General features: G+C 37.9%; 1 protein-coding gene across 1 annotated transcript in view; it reads right to left on the bottom strand.

Moving 5' to 3' along the window:
* CTNNA3 (catenin alpha 3) overlaps window positions 1-884 on the bottom strand; it is a 1,840,263-nt gene extending 1,839,379 nt beyond the window's left edge. Inside the window, exon 1 of the mRNA XM_082714750.1 lies at window positions 806-884. The gene's annotated coding sequence lies outside the window, so the exon portion shown is untranslated. The remainder of the gene's footprint in view (window positions 1-805) is intronic.
* Between the last annotated feature and the right edge of the window lie 19,589 nt (window positions 885-20,473).

Consider the following 20,473-nt stretch of genomic DNA (forward strand, 5'->3'; position numbering starts at 1 on the left):
TCACTTATGCTTTATCATTTCATCAGTTCCTTGACTCCTCACCTGAACTTACACATTTCCTTCACATTACCACTTCTGCAACTTTCTTCCAACAGCTTCTAAAACAACAGGTGGTAACTGTCCCTTAAAAAAGAACTACTCCATTGTATGTTAACTATACTGGAATTGAAACTTTTCTAATTATATACTTAATAAATAAATAAAAGAACTACTCATTTAAGTTTAAACATTCTTATTCTTAAAAAGCTTAATTCAAAATAAAAAGAAATTAAAAATAATTAAAAATAAAAATAAAAAGGAAGCATTTGTGTATTAGCTCCACAGGCACTCTTAGAACAAGTATTAGGGAAACGACAGAAAAGGCTGGGTCTGGGGACTGTCAGAGAGAATCAACAATGAAAGGGGCTTAATTTTATATGATTCCTAGAAAAATTTGCAAATAACTGTATTTTTATGTAGCTTCCTTTAAATTGCACGTAATTGGCATTACATTTATCTAAAGATTCTTAGTTGCTAACATACTGTCCTCCCCATTTTTTTTTTTAAAGCAGCTTTTTTCCCCCTGGAGAATCTAGGAATAGCCTCTTTTCACCCTGAAAACAAAGAGTAAGTTTTATGTCTCCCAATCCATCTTTTCTTGAATAAAGAATTCACTTGACACTTGCAAAATAGAAGTTTTTGTTTTAGAGCTTTAATAATGAATGTTTTCCAAACCCAGACTGTTGAACTGAACCCAAGATAAAATATCCACATTCTATTATAAGTCACTCTGCCCCCACTGTAAAACCACAAATAAGTTACTTACCTGCTCTGAACTTCTCTTTTCCATCTGCAAAATGAAAATGAAAACCCCTATTCTTTCTGTATTCAGGGGATAGGTGAATTAAATGGATAAAATCTGAAGTGTTTCAAATTATATTAAACTTCTCATAGATAAAATACAGATGCAATTACAGTATTTGGTGTTATCAAAACAATTAAATATCTGAAATGTAATTATAAAGAGCCCTATTTTGTTTTGTTTTGTTTTATTTTAATTGCCTCATAAAAATGTAACCTCCCAGTTTTTTTTTCTCAGTTGAAGTATTTCCCACTCTGGCCACAAGAGGTCCTTGTCCTAGCAATTCAAATCGTGTCAGATTTGATAGGCAGAGGCCCCACAATCCCTATATTTATATCAGTTGGCTGAGAAAAAATACAGATCACCTATGTCAAGTTTCCATAGCTAACTATAGGACAGCAGACAAAACCAGAGAAAACCGGCTTTCTCTGGGTGATCACTGAAGCATGCTGAACACTAAATAGTTCCTGTAAACTACACAGCTACTGCGTTTTGCATCCTGGCCCCCTTCCAGGTTTTCACAGTAATTCCTTCTTGTAACCTTGCCCAGTCTTGTTCAGTATTTATTCTCCTTCCCTATTTACTTGTTTCCTTTCTTTATACTTTTCAAACTTTAAAATTTTGGCTCACATTCCTCTTGCAAGCAAACAAAGGTTAAGGGTAAAGGAGCTGGAAAAAAAAAAAAAAAAGGACAAAAGAGACAGAATAAATCACGGCAGTTGTAGCAATCATCCTGAGGTAATCAAAAGTGTGTCTCTGGCCCCAGACAAAGTCACTCAACTACATATACCCAGAAGCTCCTTGATGTGGAGCCCTGTGTTAGGAGCTAGCTAGAACATCAGAGGCACAGAAGGGAGGCCTCCAAAAAGAAAATAATTCTATCTCTATCAGCAGCCCCTCTTGGAAAATAAGCCCTCCAGGATACAATCAGTTCTTCAACCAGAATAGAATACCTTTTCTTCTTTTCATTAAAATACCTTAAAGAATGAATGTAGCTTTTGCATGAACCATGAGTCCATTTTATTCTATATATGATACCTCAAAATGTTTCAGGCAATTGCAGGTTGGGGCTTCAAAAAAACATGTGATTTTCTTAACACCTATAACACCTTTTTAAGAAGAGATTTAAAGTTAAGGATAATTTTTCTGTTGTAAATAAAATTATCTTATACCAAAAATATGTGATAAATAGCACTGGCACTTTGTTGGATGTTTCAGATGAAACTAAATAAATCTGCTCCTATTTCAAAGGTCTTATATGCTGCAGCAAAAAAAATGTTCCCCAACTCTCCCTTCCCACCCATCCTGTAATTAGCTACTAACCAACTCTCCTATCTCACAGACAAAAAAAAAAAAAAAAAAAAAAACCAGGAGCCCCCTGGGAAGAAGTCCCATGCCTTCTCATCATCAAGTCTACAAAAGCACCAGCACTGAGTCCCAGTGTCTCCAGCTCCTCTCCTATTACAATGAGAGCAGTACCCTTGCTCCTATCAAAGACTAATCTCTCCTCTTCTGCTCTGGATCCCTTCTTCTCCGCCCTTCTCAAGTACTCCACTCCTTCCTTCTCACTTCATGTACCACACTATCACCGTTTCTCTAATTAATGATCAGCACAAAAATATGCCACAAGACCTCAAACTTTAAAAATATCCAACAAACAAAAGTATTAGCTTCACCCTACAGCTCCTCCTACTTTCTGCTGCCTTCATCACAATACTTCCTAAATAAGCTGCTTGCCCTTCTTACATTTTCACCTGTCATTCACTCCATAACCCATTTCTGTTTCCTTCTCTACCGTGAGGGCCATTTTTAAGTCTACCACCAACACCTGTGTGGCCAAATCATACTGTCGCCTCAGGGTTATCTGATCCAATCCCACAGTTTTAAAGGAGATCTGTAATAAGATGTCAAGTGGGATTTCTCCTATTGTACAAAATTGGCAACCAAACTCAAAATAAAAAAATTAAGCCATCTATGTTATATTGCATGCAATATAACATGCAAATTTCCAGTATTTGAAGAGAGACACCTCATTCAGGGCTCACTAAGAAGCAGTTAGAAGTTATAGGCTCTTCCCCTCCTGTTTCCTCTCCTAGCCCTAACACTATAGAAAAAGTCAGGGGACTTGAAAAATTAGAGGAACAAGGCCAACTAAATCTTTCCTCTTAAAGATACCAGAACAGAAGTGGTGAAAAAAATCAGTCTTGCCCTTTCCCATTGCCAAGTCCTTGGAGAAGACATCTGGTCAATGCTGAAGGAAAAAGAGAAGATTTAAACTGGAATAAAGTGCAAGTTTTAAACTGGACTAAGCCATCTTTAAAGCACTGCACTAACGGCAGGGAAATTATGGCACCTACCAGTAGGTCATTCAAGAATGAGAAAGGGAGATGCAACAGAGCAAAAGGACAGGCAGAGACTGGAGAAGGCACATTAGTGCACCAGATACACCACTCCTACATCCATACGTTAACAAATTCCAAACTTGTGTCCCCAGCTGGACCTCTCTCAGGAGCCCCAGAGCATCCAATTGCCTTCCCCATCTGGATACCTAATAGACATTTCAAACTTATTCTATCCCAAAAAAGATGTCTTGATTACGCCTCTCAAATCTACTAACATATCCTAGTAACTGGTTTCATCGCCTAAATGCTTTAAACCAAAACCTAGGAATCATCCTTCAACCCTTTTTTTCCCCTCACAGTCATCAAAAATCCCCACTAATCCTACTTCCAAAAGTGATCTTTAATATATCCGCTTCTCCCCATCTCCTCTTTCGCAGCTAAATTGAGGCATCTGTTAACTAGTCTCCACAAAGCATCTAAATGATCTTTCAGAACAGAGCTCAGCTCATGTTATGCTCCTCCTTAATATCATCCAATGCCTTATTACTAGTTAAAAAAAAAGGGGGGGGGGACACCTGGGTGGCTCAGTGGGTTAAGACCTCTGCCTTCAGCTCAGGTCATGATCTCAGGGTTCTGGGATCATGTCCTGCATCGGGTTGTCTGCTTGGCAGGGAGCCTGCTTCCTCCTCTCTCTCTCTCTCTCTGTTTGCCTCTCTACCTACTTGTGATCTCTCTCTGCCAAATAAATAAAATTTTTTTAAAAAAGAAAAAGAAAGAAAGAAAATCCAAGTTCTTTAACAAATCTACAAAGCCTTCTGTGATCTGGCTCCTATCAACAACCTCTTCTACTTTGACTCACAGCACCCTCGCCCCTAGTTCATGGACTTCAGTTCCATTTTCTACTCAGAAAACACCCAAGTTTATGCTCCTTAGGAATGTTGCACTTACTCCTCCTCTGTCTGAAATCATTTCTTTCCAGCTATTTATATGTCTGGCTCCTTTTCATGCAGGTATTGCCTGATTACCTTATCTCACTGCCCCCTCTCACTTATCTGATTACCTTATCTCACTGCCCCCAAAACCTTGAGCATGTATTTATTTGTTTACTTACGCTGTCTTCACCAGGGGAATGAAATCTAAGGGCAGTGGCAAGTCCATTACAGTACAGCATATTTAAATTAACTTAATACAAAGTGATGCATCAATATCTATGAGATTTCAAAGGAGGGAAAGATATCTCTAGGAGAAGAGGATAATCCAGGAAATTTTCCTGGAGGGAGTTATATTTGCCTGGATGCAGATATAAAAGATACCAGAAAACGAAGAGAACAGTGTCTTACTAGTTTTATTTATCAAATGTCCCTCAAATCCACTGTCTCTCCATCTTCACAGCTACTACCTTGACCTGACACAAAAGAGTTATGTCTTGTATGTTATCTTTGTATATTTACCACCAAATTTCTTCTTTACCCTCTCTTTCACTTTATGTAAAACTCAAATACAGCATTTAAACGTTAGTAGGGTGTACTTAGAGTTAAAATTAAAAATCTCAGTTTAACTAGTTCATCACTACTGAAATTGACACATTAACTTTATTTCCTTGGTGATAAAAGAGAGGCAAAAACAAATGTTCTTCTCATTAATTTTTCTCATTTAATTTTCTCAGAGTGCCATGTCTCAATTTTGACAGGCCATCTTGCTGTTAGTCAATAACCTTAACAAGCACAGTAATTACAGTCAATCACGTCTGTTTTAGTTCATTGATTACTTTGTTATTTCTTTTTCAACTTGTTAATGAAAATTCCCAGCACAGACCTTCTTGGTGACATTTCTTTTATTAATTAAGCACACTATCACTCCCTTGAATATATTAATCAACCAAAGGATCTAGTATTGATGGTTCTAAAAACCTGCTCTTGCAGCTTTGAAAATCACAATCATTTTCAGAGATACAGGACATCTAGAAAACTTTTTGTTTCAAACTGTTTAAACAAAAGATGTAATTATTGATCAAATTATGTAACATGATATGTATTTAAGCATACATTTTACTTGATACAGCTTTCTTTTTGTTCATCTGTTTCAGAAGGAGCAGGGCTTAATCTCAGGACCCCAAGATCATGACCTGAGCTGAAACCAAGAATTGGACACTTAGCTTACTGAGCCACCCAGATGCCCCACTGATACAACTTCTAAAATGGTATAGAAACTGTCTTATTTTTCTGAATGTAACCTCAAGAGCTAGTAGTAAATAATATAAATAAAAAGTAATGTAGCACCTTAGCCTAGAGGTACTCATTGAGGGATACAGTAAGACTGATATCATTTAAAAGGTAGAATCACGTTTGGCCTTCAAAGAGTACCAGGTTAAATTTTCCTTTGAGACAAATTGTCTCTTTGTTCTGAGAAAACCAATATGGTAAATTTTCTAGTTGTGCAAATGCACAAAAGCCAAGTCTCACCTAAATATGAAGAAGAAAATATGAAGAATAAAATGCTGTTTTACACAAAGAAATTCAGTGAGGTATGTCTCTACAGATTTTTATTGCTTCTCAAAAAGAAGAGTTTCTTTTTCCTGGTTGAATCTATATGATTCTCAAGCCCATCAGAACTGACACCCTCTTTATAAGTATTTCCCAATGTCCTTTTTTAATATCCTAAAATGAATTTCATAGTTACTAACTACACATTATCTAACTGAATCTTTAAAAACACACTTTATATAAAAATGTAAGTTATATACAGTTATATATATTTACATAAATTGTATATTTGTATTTCATTACACAAATGCTCAGGCACACTCATACTGGAACACATAATGAAAGTCACGTTTCCTGTTAAGCATAAAATCAATGTGAATGTGATAGCTACAAATGTAAATTGATAAGGATGTGTTGTGTTGGTAATTCAAATATCTACAGCTGCTTTGCAACAGAGACAAGATTCTTCCTAAATGGTGAACAACCCCTCATATAATACAAAACAAAACAAGAACAATCTTCCTTTCATATACCCGAGTGCGATCTTCCTTAGATATACTCAAGTGCATTCCTAGAAAAATCAGTATATATTAAAGCTATGCAAAAAAACACTTAGCGTTTTTAAGTTTTTAAGTTTTAAGCACAGTTAAGTTCTAGGCTTAGAAAATTATAAACAGAATCTATACGAATGTCCAGTGGGATATCTGAAATCTGCTTGGGATGTGTGACAATTCATTACAGAGGGGAGTTTCACACATTGCAAAACACGTAAGCTTCTTTAGCTCAAGACAATTAAATGCTAGATGTGTCTGTACTACTGTGACAACAAAAACTGCCTGCCCCAGTGAAGCAGAAGAGGCAGGGACTTGAGAATCACTGCTCTAAACACTGCATGTTTACAAGAGCCCCGAGGCTGAAATGAAGATAGACAAGAGGAGGGACTGACCTAGAAAGGAAAATCCATTCTTTAAAAAGTCCTGACTAAAATGGCATAGCACAACCTACAATGGACTACCATAGTCCCAAACATGATTTAAAAAACTAATAATAATTAAAATTTCCAGAAAACGTTTTAAAGACAGTTATGGTAAGTGTCTGGGGGAGAGGAGAGAATGGGCAGTACCCACAAGACCACACCTTATCCTGTAAGTGAGAGAGTGAGGTTTCTGTGAAAAGAATGGATATTTCCATTGTTATTTATTCTGGGCAAGAAGATGAATGTAGGACAGTGTGAGAAATGGAAAGCTGGGCTTTTAGGTGAAATGGGCAGGGGGAGGGGGGTCCCTTTCTCTGTAAAGTCCATGCTTTGGCCGCCTAGACTCCAGATAGAAAGGGAAAGCCAGACAGTAACCCACAATGGAAAGGCAAGCTGACACGTTCATACTAGTAGTAGACAGAAACAAGTCAGAGAGACCCTTTTCAAGGATGCCTTGAAAATGGCTCTGAAATGAACTGACTGAAATGAAATGACTGAAAATGGACCAGGGAATACTGAGTGCGGCCCCGGTAAAAGAGAGAGAGAGAGAGAGAGAGTGTGTGTGTGTGTGTGTGTGTGTGTGTGTGTGTGTTTATTGTAATTACTGTGTTAGCTTTATCCTGCCTCTTTTTGTTAAACTCTGGTTAAAATGCTATGCTGTTGAAAATTAAGAAAAGCCTCTGTTTTCTAATTCAGATGGAATACTGACCTGGAGAACAAGAGCGAAAGCAGCAGTGCAACAGCATGACAACATGTCCAAAACAGAAAACAGTGATGGGCCTCTTCCTAAACCCAACTGAGAGAGCTCTGGGGATGACTCAGATATAGCCAAGAAACAGTAAGGGCTGGTTCCTAGCATTAAGACAATGGGGATTTGGGGCACCAGCCTGGCTCAGTCAGTATAGCATATAACTCTTGATCTCGAGGTTGTGAGTTTGAGCCCCACATTAGATGTAGAGATTACTTAAAAATAAAATCTTAAAAAAAAAAAAAAAAAAGGCAGAGGAGGGGTGCCAGGATGGCTCAGTTGCTTGGGCATCAGACTCTTGCTTTCAGTTTAGGTCATGATCTCTGGGTGGTGAGATCAAGGTCAGCATCAGGCTCCAAGCTCAGCAGGTAGTGTGCTTGGGGGTGTCTCTGTCTCTCTCTCTTTCTTTCTCTCAAATAAATACATAAAACCTTTAAAAGGGGGCACCTGGGTGGCTCAGTGGGTTAAGCTGCTGCCTTTGGCTCAGGTCATGATCTCGGGGTTCTGGGATCAAGTCCCACATTGGGCTCTCTGCTCAGCAGGGAGCCTGCTTCCCTTTCTCTCTCTGCCTGCCTCTGTCTACTGTGATCTCTCTCTGTCAAATAAATAAATAAATAAAATCTTTTTAAAAAAATTAAAAAAGAAGAGACAATAGGGACCTGAGCTATTGAAATCTAGATATTTAAAAGAATATGTGACCTTATTTTATAAAACATGGTGTTGATGTTCAGACATACTGAACAACATATAGTTAAGTCTTTAATATATGGTAATTATAGTTAATCATGTTAACTACTTAGTAAATAGTCTATTAGTTCACGTTGCATTTTAGGCAAGCTCCACCTCAACTTCAGCAATAGGCAAGTGCAAGAAAGAGAAAGGACTGGGGCACCTGGGTGGCTCAATGGGTTAAAGCCTCTGCCTTCGGCTCAGGTCATGATCCCACGGTCCTGGGATTGAGCCCCACATCGGGCTCTCTGCTCCATGGAGAGCCTGCTTCCTCCTCTCTCTGCCTGCCTCCCTGCCTACTTGTGATCTCTCTAACTCTGTCAAATAAATAAATAAAGTCTTTAAAAAAAAAGAGAGAGAGAGAAAGGACCAAGCAACAATATGGAGCCAGGCAAAAATAACACTAGAGGAACTGACCAAATGGTAGGGCTAAACCCCAAAGAGACCTGGATATCAGGCCAACTGAAAAGGCTCAGGGGTTAGGAGGATACAGCAAACTTGTACTTAACTAGGACCAGTTACAATGTCCAAGAACCAAGAATCTGGTAAGTGGGTCACTGCAGCAGAAATCCCCTGACAGCAGTATCTCCATGTTAGGTGGTAGTGATGCCTTATTTCAGGTTGTTTGTTGGAAACTCCTACACATTAGGCAGGGAGTTAGAGCCCCAGCCAAGTGCACTGGGTGAAAAACCAGTCACCTAGATTGAACAAACATGGTGGAGAGTTAGAAGGAAGGCTGTGACTCAATGGACACACCGATATGGGACTAAAAGTCCAGATTCTATCTACAAACAGATTTATTTGGGAATTGGGATGGGTCTGATTGATGCCGTAGACTACAAACATTAGTATCTACATAAGTGAAAAAGTTTGAGGTAGGCAGTCTTTACATAATGCAGATTCAGCTTTTCTCAAGTAATCCATGCACACACTTATTATGTCTTGAGTTGTAAGAAGATATTTCATATATTCTTAAGAGCAGGTATCTTAACTGACTGCAGCTAGTCAGCTGGATAAGCAGAACCTTTATTATACAGCTCCTGAATATAAATGATCCTTGTTTGGGTGTGCTACGCCTTTCAATAACAAACATAAAAGTTCAGTGTTTTATTATTAGAATTCATGTTATCAAATATATTAACACTTACCATGTACTAACCAGGAATTTTTGTCTCAGAAAATATGCAACAGCAGCTAAGCATTAGAGATTTTAAGGTACTTATTAAATGACCTAATTAGTAGCACAGATTTGAAAATAAGAAAAATCTCAGTAGCTAAAAAACTAGTCCATGACTTACATACCCTTTCTAATTGTTAACTTTGAAATTAAATAATTTCAAACTTCTGGGGCACCTGGGTGGCTCAATCAGTTAAGCATCCAACTCCTGGTTTCAACTTAAGTCATGATCTCAGTGCTGTGAGATCAAACCCAGAGTCAGGCTCTGTGCTCGGTGCACAGTCTGCTTGAGATTCTCTGCCTCTGCCCCTGACTCCCGCTCACGCACACTATGTGCATTCTCTCTAAAATAAATAAATAAATAAAATATTCTTTAAATAATTAAGTTAAACCTTCTATTAACAGTATCAATTGTTTCCTCTCATTTATACACTAAATTAATACTTTATCTTGGAAACTAGGACAAACATTAAGAACTAAATTTTTTAAAATTCAGTACCGGGGTTTATATCTAACAGAATTGCACAGGATGTCAGACTATTCACTAGTTTGGGAAATGTTCAGTGAAAAAGAGTGACAAGGAAGGTGAGTAATAAAAGAAGTAATGAGAGAATTCTTTTCTAGTAGGACTAGACCAGTTCTAGTTTTTGTTCCTCTTTTTCTAAAGAAGGTAAGGCAAAGCATGAATCATGTCATGTAGTTTTTGCTATCCGTGCTCTCTGAATTTTTACAGATAACTAAAGGCAATCAAATACACAAATAATTCACAGCTACCAACCTCAAAGGAGGAAATAACATAAGGATGATATCCCAAAAGAAACTGTCAAGGAGAAAGAGGTTTAGAGATGTAGCTTTGAGAATACATAGGTATTTTGTCTTTATTCTTTTACCAAATGGAAAGAAACCATAACAAAGACCTATGACTAAGTAGTAGAAGCACTAAAACTTCCAGAAATGTTCTCTCAAAGAAATCAAAAAATAATGAATGCCTAAATTTCATCAAAGTTGTTTTATATCATCCCTTATCCCTTATAAAAACCTATAAAGACATTTTAAAGGATCTGATGGTTTCACAAATTAAGTTTACATTTTCTCAAACTAATATTAAGTATTCCTTAAATGAATTAACTTACTTGTTCATGTTTTTTCAATGTTTGTGAACTTTATTAAAATCCTTTCTATGAAATAAAAAATTTTTAAAAATTTAAAAAATACAAAAAAATTAAAAATAAAATAAAATCCTTTCTATGGGTTTCTTACAATACAAAAACACTACATAACCCAGAGTTTTACTTGAGGAAGAAGAAAAAGGAGAGAGCTACTTGACTGGCTCAGTCAGAAGAGCATGTGACTCTTTTTTTTTTTTTAATTTATTTTTTATTTATTTTCAGCATAACAGTATTCATTATTTTTTTTCACCACACCCAGTGCTCCATGCAATCCCTGCCCTCTATAATACCCACCACCTGGGACTCCAACCTCCCACCCCCCCCACCCCTTCAAAACCCTCAGATTGTTTTTCAGAGTCCATAGTCTCTCATGATTCACCTCCCCTTCCAATTTCCCCCTTCTCCTCTCCCTTCTCCTCTCTAACTCCCCATGTCCTCCATGCTATTTGTTATGCTCCACAAATAAGTGAAACCATATGATAATTGACTCTCTCTGCTTGACTTATTTCACTCAGCATAATCTCTTTCAGTCCTGTCCATGTTGCTACAAAAGTTGGGTATTCATCCTTTCTGATGGAGGCATAATACTCCATAGTGTATATGGACCACATCTTCCTTATCCATTCATCTGTTGAAGGGCATCTTGGTTCTTTCCATAGTTTGGCGACCGTGACCATTGCTGCTATAAATATTGGGGTACAGGTGGCCCTTCTTTTCACTATATCTGTATCTTTGGGGTAAATACCCAGTAGTGCAATTTCAGAGTCATAGGGAAGTTCTATTTTTAATTTCTTGAGGAATCTCCACACTATTCTCCAAAGAGGCTGCACCAACTTGCATTCCCACCAACAGTGTAAGAGGGTTCCCCTTTCTCCACATCCTCTCCAACACATGTTGTTTCCTGTCTTGCTAATTTTGGCCTCTTGATCTCAGAGTCATGAGTTTGAGTCTCACATTAGGTGTAGAGATTACTTAAATAAAATTTAAAAAAAAAAAAGGGGAGAGAAATAATTGCATTTGCCCCCCAATTCTTAAAGAACTAATTCCACAAGACCTATGATCTGAAATAGTAGCTTCATTGTGAATAAATGTTTTTTAGTCTATCTTTTAAAACCAAGCATCACTGTATTAGATACTTCCGGTGCCCTGCCCACACAAGTTCAACCTCATTTTTATCCCAATCACAATGGTGGAAGATACTTCCTGGAGGGCCATAACACCCCTCACATTGTCAGTGTCACACTTCACATCTTTCACTGGCTGCCCCAGGGCTTTTCCAATACCACAGAGGATACAGGGAGCCCACTTAGTACGTGCACGGCCATATAAATTTCGGAGAATGAGTGCTCAGGATTAACCCACAACTAGTGGGGGCCAAGAACAACTGGTAGACAATTGCTCCTTCTAGTTGACCTCTAGGAAGAGAATTCTAAGGAGCATCAAGCCCCAACTGGGCTTAGCAGTGGATTTGATAATGCAGGCTTATCCTACATTCTCCTTTCCTCTTTTCCTCACTCTGTCCAGTCTCTCATCCCCACTCCCTAAAGCTACTACCCAAATAAACTACCTAGACACAAGTCCCAGTATTTTTTCTTTTGGATAGAATCCAAGACATTACCAGGAGTGGGCCTGGAAAACACAATAGTACTCTTGAACTAGATCACTCACAGTCCAGATGGAAATGAGGCCCCTTTGCCAGTGATAAGCTCTAGCACATGACATCTCACTAATGTGAACAAAAATGTAGTACAAGTGAAAAGAGCTGTTTGTGAGCATCTATTCCCAATTCTGCATTCAGTGACATCACACAGGTAATTTGAGAACGGCCAAAATTATCAGTATTTACACTACAAAACTTGGCAAAAACTACAATCAAGACTTCCCCCACCTAGAATTCCACTGAAAGGTCTTGATGACTAGGAAGGTACTAGGGGATTCCTTATTAATAGAATTTTGGCCAAGACTCCAGTTTTCCACTTCCTTCTTTCCATACTCCCATTTTTAAGGGGACCTGGTAGTACCTCTCCCAGAATTTATGCCACAGATCACCAAAACCCAAGGCTATTCCTGGTCCTATGGCACAAATAAGCTGCTTCCAACATGGTCAGCCCTTCTCCAAATACAAGAAGTATATTTTTAGCAATTAGAAAGTTTATAAGTACATATTATATTGCAGTCTGCCAGGGCTCAGGTGAAAATTCCATAAACACAAAAAGGTAATATATATTAATCATATGCTATTTTTTAGAAAATTGTATCATTTATACTCCCACTACAATCTATTTTCAACTTTTTACCTTCTCAGGCACATACTATATGATAAAACAATGATGGATTTATAGTATACATGAGTCATTCAACTATACACTCACCTAATAGAAATATTAATTTATTAAATTGCTTTTATATAATAAGATCTGGCTAATATACTCTAAGGACAAGACACTTTCATTCCTCCCAGCATTACCATTTGTCACACATCAGAGTCACCTGACTAAATCTAGAACAGAGAACAGAAATGGCTGATATTCTAACAGAGCCATGATAAACAAGTGGGGAGAAAAGGATGGGAATGGGAAATGGGAGATGAGAGAGGGGATATGAGAGCTGTGGAATAGAGATGGAGATGGAGATGACAAAGATGGAGTTGAGGGAGATGGAGATGGAAATAACAAACATGGAGATGACAGAGATAGAGATGGGAGACGGAGATGGGAGACATAAGTAATAGAAATGGAGATAGAGATGATAGAGAGGGAGAGGATAGAGATGAAGACAGACATGACAGAGGTGAAGATGACAGAGAAGATGATAAAGATGAAGATGACAGAGATGGATACGGGAGATGGAGATGAGAGAGAAAGAGATGATAAAGAAGGCAAGGAGAGGAGCTTGTTCCAAAACCAATGCTAGAAACTGGTTCTAGGAGGGTCATCAGGGTGGCTCAGTCACTAAGTGTCTGCCTTCTGCTTGAGTCATGATCCCAGAGTCCTGGAACTGAGCCCCACATCAGGCTCCCTGCTCGGTGGGAAGCCTGCTTCTCCCTCTCCCACTCCCCCTGCTTATTTTCCCTCCCTCACTGTGTCTCTCTTTGTCAAATAAATAAATAAAATCTCAGAAACTAAGAGAGAAAGAAAGGGAAAGAGACAAGGAAATTGGTTCTAGGAAATGCAAAAGGCTCAAGAACCCTGCCCCAGGCCACTCTTAATTCCCCAAAATCTTAAAATGTTTAGGTTTTATTGTAGATACATAGGTGTACCTTACTCAACAGTGAGTAGAATTAGTTTTACAAGCTCTAAAGCAAGCAGAATTACTCTAAGAAACTCTCTAAAACTCCCAATTCCTTTTTGACTTCACGAAGAGAGTCATATTTATTCCCTCTCCCCACATACCCAGTCAGTCACCAAATCCTAATAACTCCAAATTCTCTCTCTCCCCATTCCCACTGTCCCAAATCAGAGCCTTAACGATGGTCATTTGAACCACTGCAATGTTGTACAAATGATTTCTCAAGTGTTAGTCTTCTCAATATCACTACCTCCACCAAACCATAACTCCACCAATCCATTCTCCACATTTACTATCAGAGTTCTTTCTAAAATATGATCTGGAGGTGCCTGGGTGGCTCAGTTGGTTAAGTGCCTGACTTGATTTCAGCTCAGCTCTTGATCTCAGGATTTTGAGTTCAACCCCTGCACTGAGCTCCATGCGGGGCATGGGGCCCACTTTAAAAATAAATTAAATTAAATTAAAAGTGAAGTAAAATTAAATTAAAATAAAATAAAATACAGTCTGATTTCTTCACTACGCTGCATACAAAGTCTTCAGGGGGCTTGGACAATAAACTATAAAATCTTTAATTTGGAACTCAAAGCCTTTTACCAATCTGGGTTTTCCCTATCTTTCCAAATACCAGTCTCCAATTTAAAGGATACAAATATACTAAGGACAAGAGATATTATTTATCTAAGCAGTTATCTTTCAGGATAAAAGCATAAAGAGGGCGCCTGGGTGGCTCAGTGGGTTAAGCCGCTGCCTTCGGCTCAGGTCATGATCTCAGGGTCCTGGGATCAAGTCCCGCATCAGGCTCTCTGATCAGAAGGGAGCCTGCTTCCTCCTCTCTCTCTCTCTGCCTGCCTCTCTGCCTACTTGTAATCTCTCTCTGTCAAATAAATAAATAAAATCTTTAAAAAAATAAAATTAAAAAAATAAAATAAAATAAAAGCATAAAGACACAGAGTATTTGCCAGTTTCTACAGAAATCATGTCCTTCTTTTCCTCAGTGAGCTTCCCCTAAAACACCCTCCAACCAATCCATAAGACTGTCCATTTTCCCACATCCCAGCCAACCCCCTGCATTATCAAACTTATTCCTGGAAATGCCTGGGTGGCTCAGTTGGTTAAGCATCTATCTTTAGCTCATCATCCCAGGGTCCTGGGATTGAGTCCCACATCAGGCTCCCTGCTTAGTGGGGAGTCTGCTTCTCCCTCTCATTCTGCCTGCCACTCTCCCTACTTGTTCTCTCTCCCTCTGACAAAGAAATAAATAAAATCTTAAAAAAAAAAAAAAACTTTTTATTTCTGCCATCTGATTAATGAAAAATGGTCTCTTTTAAAAAATAAAATTTGCTGTGCTCACTTTGGCAGCACATATACCGAAAAATTAAAATTTGTATCTCTAGGGACGCCTGGGTGGCTCAGTGGGTTAAGCCACTGTCTTCAGCTCGGGTCATGATCCCAGGGTCCTGGGATCGAGTCCCACATCGGGCTCCTTGCTCAGCAGGGAGCCTGCCTCTCTCTCTCTCTCTGCCTGCCTCTCTGCCTGCTTGTGTGCTTTCTCTCTCTCTTTCTGACAAATAAATAAATAAAATCTTTAAAAAAAAATTGTATCTCTAATTATGAGTAATTTTACAATTGTTTCATTTGTATGCAAATCCATCTGTATATCATTTCCCATACAAGCGTTGTTTTTCTTTGCTACTTTTCCATTGGCTGCTTTCATATTTAACTGTAATCCCTATATATATGAAAGAAATTAGTTCATCTTATACAGATGCTGTCAATCTTTCCTGTTAATCTACCATTAGAGTGTTTCTTACTAGGCAGAAATTTTTAAGATTTTATTTATTTGACAGAGAGAGAGAGAGCGCAAGTAGGCAGAGCGGCAGGCAGAGGTAGAGGGAGAAGCAGGCTCTCCGCCGAGCAGGGAGCCCAAGGTAGGACTTGATCCCAGGACCCTGGGATCATGACCCCAACCAGAGGAAGCTGCTTATATGACTGAGCCACCCAGGCACCCCAGGCAGAAACTTAAAATTTTCATGCAATGCAACATAAAAATCCTGCCCCTATTGGACCTGGGTTTTGGATCTTACTTGAATAACATTCCCAACTCCAAGATAATGAAGATGATAATGATGACAATGTAAACTACCTAATCATCTAGTACTTCTAATTTTTTAATGTACTTATACTTTCTTCTAGAACTTCTAGTTTGGGATGTTTAAATTTTACCCATCTGCCACTGATCCTTATGAAAGAAATGAGGTAGAACCCAATTACTCTTCCTCCTAATGTATAGCTAAGTATATATACTTTGCTAAATATATAACTAAGTATACCAACATAATTTTCTGAACAATTCTTCTTTCCTTAATTTTAAATGAATCATATTGTACACTCATTTCCATATATATTATATATATATATATATAGAGAGAGAGAGAGAGAGATTTATTTAGGGGTTTCTATTCTGTTGATTCATAAGGCAATTCTAAACTTTTTCAAATACAAATTAATGGCTCTATAAAAGCTGTTTTTAGGGGTGCCTGGGTGGCTTAGTGGGTTAAAGCCTCTGCCTTCGGCTTGGGTCATGATCCCAGGGTCCTGGGATTGAGCACCACATCAGGCTCTCTACTCAGCAGGGAGTCTGCTTCCTCCTGCCTCTCTGCCTACTTGTGATCTCTATCTGTCAAACAAATAAAATCTTTTTTTTTTAATCTGTTTTTATACATTCCCATTTGAATCTCTCTCAAGACTGGTCACTCCTTATTACTTTTCTTTTCGCAATTTTATCAGCTGTTCACACATATTTATTTTCCATATCAACTTTAGAATCAGCTTATTCAGCTCCCAAAAATCCTATTAATACTTCAAGATTGTACTAAATATATGGAACAATTTAGAAAAACTTGAACTTCACAAAAACAAGGACTATCTGTATATATTCAAGATATCTTTCATTCACATCAGTACAGCTTTAAAATTTTCTTCCTTAGTGTGCTCTACATTTCTCATTAAATTCATTCCAATTTATTTTTTTCTTTTGTTACTATTATAGATTTGATGTTTATCTTTCTTTTACTCTTAGGTAAAAGAAGATTGAATAAATTAAATGTCATAGGTTTATGGCAATTATCACTACTAGTTTGTGCACAACCTCTCTCTTGTTACTTTCTTTTTTTTCTTTTTTTAAATTTTTATTTATTTTAGGGGCACCTGAGTGGCTCAGTGGTTAAGCGTCTGCCTTTGACTCAGGTCAGGTCCTGGGATTGAGCCCCCCATTAGGCACCCTGCTCAGCAGGAAGCCTGCTTCTCCCTCTCCCCCTCTCTCTGCTTGCGTTTCGTCTCTCACTGTCTCTCTCTGTCAAATAAATAAGCCTTAAAAAAAAAGATTTTATTTATTTGAGAGAGAAAGAGTATGTGAGCAGGAGCAGAGGGAGAGAATCTCAAGCAGCATCTGTGCCAAGCACAGAGCCAAATGCAAGGCTCGATCTTACAACCCTGAGATCATGACCTGAGCTGAAATCAACAGTCGGATGCTTAAACAACTGAGGCACCCAGATGCCCCTCTTGTTACTTTTATCCCTTGAGACCCGTCCAATATGCTCAAAGTATATCTTTGTGTTTGAATTTGTTCTGGAAAAAATGTGTATTGTTTTGTATCAATATATTTTAATTCACCTAAATGGTACTGGTGTCATATGTCTCATTGTTTCATGAGATATATGGTTCCCAACACCACAATTTTGTAATTCATTTGTATATCTATGTTTTTCACTTCTAATTATTGTATAAATCTCACCAACCTGTGCATACACCATATTTAAACTGTCTCCTTTCATCAAAATAGACACTGCCCTACCTTAAAAAACATTGCAACAAATACTACTATGGTAATAGGAAAATGTTACGTACTGAAAAAAAAATTTCAGTGCTTAACAAAGTAGTTTTTCTTGCTCATGTAACAATCCAATATAGTTATTTCTGGGAGGTGAATCTCTTTCCTTCATGTGGTGGTACGGACAGATTACATAATTTGCCCAGGATCATAAAGTAAATAACAGAGCCAAAATTCAAATCTAAGCTGTCTCATTCCAGAATTTGTGCTTTTAATCACCCTGCTATGCATGTCTCTCATGGACATGTGTGAGAATTTGCAGTGCTATCTTATTATGTATTAAGACCTCATATTGTGCTGGATATTAAACTATTGTCCCTCAGATCCAAACATCCTGCTCCTATACTATGCTTTGTAATACTGGAGCTGGAATTCAGTAAATTATCCTCCTTTGCCAGCTGGCATACTGTTAGGTTCTTCCAAGGACACTGAAAGGCAAGAGAGTAAACAGAATTCCCTGCTTCCTATTTTCTTGCTATTCATACAGCTCAGCCCAGCAATGGTTCTTCATCCCATCAGCAAAGGCTCTTCCAGGGTCAGCTCCTTTAAACGTGCAGAGGTGATCTCTCTGTAACCCCATCCTAAAGTACTCTCCCTTCAGATGACTGAGTGTCCCAGCTCCACCAGAACCTGCTCCATGCTTGAGAATTCTAAGAACTCCAACCTCTTCCCTTTGTTCTCCCATGGTGTTTCCTCTGATTTTCTTTGGTTTTTAGCCCTCCGACACAATTATAGACACTTCTCGAGAGTGAATTATTTTTATTGAACCTCCTAGTATGGTTTCTGATTTCTTGACTCTGACAGATGTACGTATGGAGTCGATTCTTGTTAATTATGCAATAAAGTCACCACAACCACTGAATTAGCAATACTGAACCATTGATCCTAGGAAAAATATAGCGCCGGTGAATCTGTGGTCACAATATTTCCAGTACAATCAATACCTGTACCTTGTTTTATGTGTGTCTCTGTTTAAAGATACCTTATTTAATATATATCATTAATTATGAACACTGAACTCCCAGTTAACAGTACTATATAATTCATGTCTGAATGAAATTATCTGATACAAATATTTTTCCATAAAGCACATCACATCACAAATATTTTCCATAAAGCACATCACAGTGTGCTTAAGAACACTAGACAGCACTTCAACACTATGCATCAGGGCCATTTTAAACAGTGAGGTCATCATCAAAACACACAAAAATGCAGGAAATGTGGCTCTAAACAGACTGCAAAAAGGACGCATTTATAGCATGAGCACTGAAACAAGAACATCGCCTTGTTCAGCTGGGAACATGCTCCTGCTCATCAGGCAACTGAAATACTTCTCAATTCTGTACACGTTGTTGAATGACTGCAGAAGCACTGTGAATATCGATCTCGCGTTAGAAACAAGTTTTAGCAAGTATATGAGTTCACAAATAACAGAATCTGTGAACAATGAGAATCAGCGAACACACATAGCCTGTCTACAAAATCTCTAAGCTGTTTCATTGATCTATGTGTAACATTAAGGGTTTTTAATATGTCTTAATATTTTGTCTGATTTAAAAAAAAAAAAAACAAAGGATGGGGATTTAAGACTGATTTAGTTAACAACGTTTATCAAATTCCTCAAAAATAAAACTATAATTTTAACTGGAAATGCAATTAATTTATACATTCATTAAGGGAGAATTGACATACATTATATAAGTTGTCCTCTTCAATATGGGATATCCCTCCATTTATTCAGCTTATTTTGTCTTAGAGTTTCAAAGTTTTTGCCATTTAGATTTTGTCATTTCTAGATATTTTAGAGATATTTTTATATTTTGAATAAATTTTCTAATTATATATCCTAGTTGGTTAAGACAAGTACAAAGAAAAGCTATTCATTCCTGTAAGTTGATTTCATACCTGGCAATGTTGCAGAATTCTCATTCATTTTACATTCTCAGTTGATTCCTGTGTCATCTACAAATGACATCAGTGCCCCTCTCCTTCTCTCAGACATACTGGCCTGGACAACCCACTAAACTTTTTTCCTTTCTTCAGAGCCAAATCAAACGTTACCTTCTTGGATAAGTCTTACCTAATTGCCTGGCCTTACACACAATTAACAACCAGCCCTCCTCGCTCTCTACCCAAGTTGAATGCCAAGTTAAATGTGCTACCCAAATGCTTCTACAGCACTTTTTACGTGTTTCTATTATACTACTCAGCACACTGCACTGAAGCTACCTGTTTATATATTTCTCCACAAAAGAATAAGCTCTACCGTATCTTATTCATACTTATATACCTAGCACCAAACATGGTACCTACCTCATGCAATTATCGGTTAAGAGAATAAACTGGTAGGCCAAAATGTTGCACACTTCTCAGCACATGCAGAGAACAAATCAGTATTAAGAAAATCACTTATATGAGTAACTCATGTTAAAGAGGTTTCTCAAATTCATTTTATACATGCACAAAATCATAAAAAATATGCAAAATGAAAATAAAACCTAATCATGCTTCCTTTTTTCAATTAATACTTCGAGTTACCATGCTTAAGAACTAAGCAAGTTCAGGGCGCCTGGGTGACTCAGTCAGTTAAGGGTCTATCTTTGGCTTGGGTCATGATCCCAGAGTCCTGGGATCAAGTTCCACAATGTGCTCCCTGCTTAACGGGGAGTGTTCTTCTTTCTCTGCCTCTCACCCTGTTTGTGTGCATGCACACGCTCTCTCTCTCTCTCTCAAAGAAATAAATTAAATCCTAAAAAAAAAAAAAAAAAAAAACCTAAGCAAGTTCACTGAATACAAAGGAAACATTAAATTAGCTTATAAATAAGAGT

This window comes from Mustela nivalis, assembly GCF_964662115.1.
Source record: "Mustela nivalis genome assembly, chromosome: 2".
NCBI classification, from domain to species: Eukaryota; Metazoa; Chordata; class Mammalia; order Carnivora; family Mustelidae; genus Mustela; species Mustela nivalis.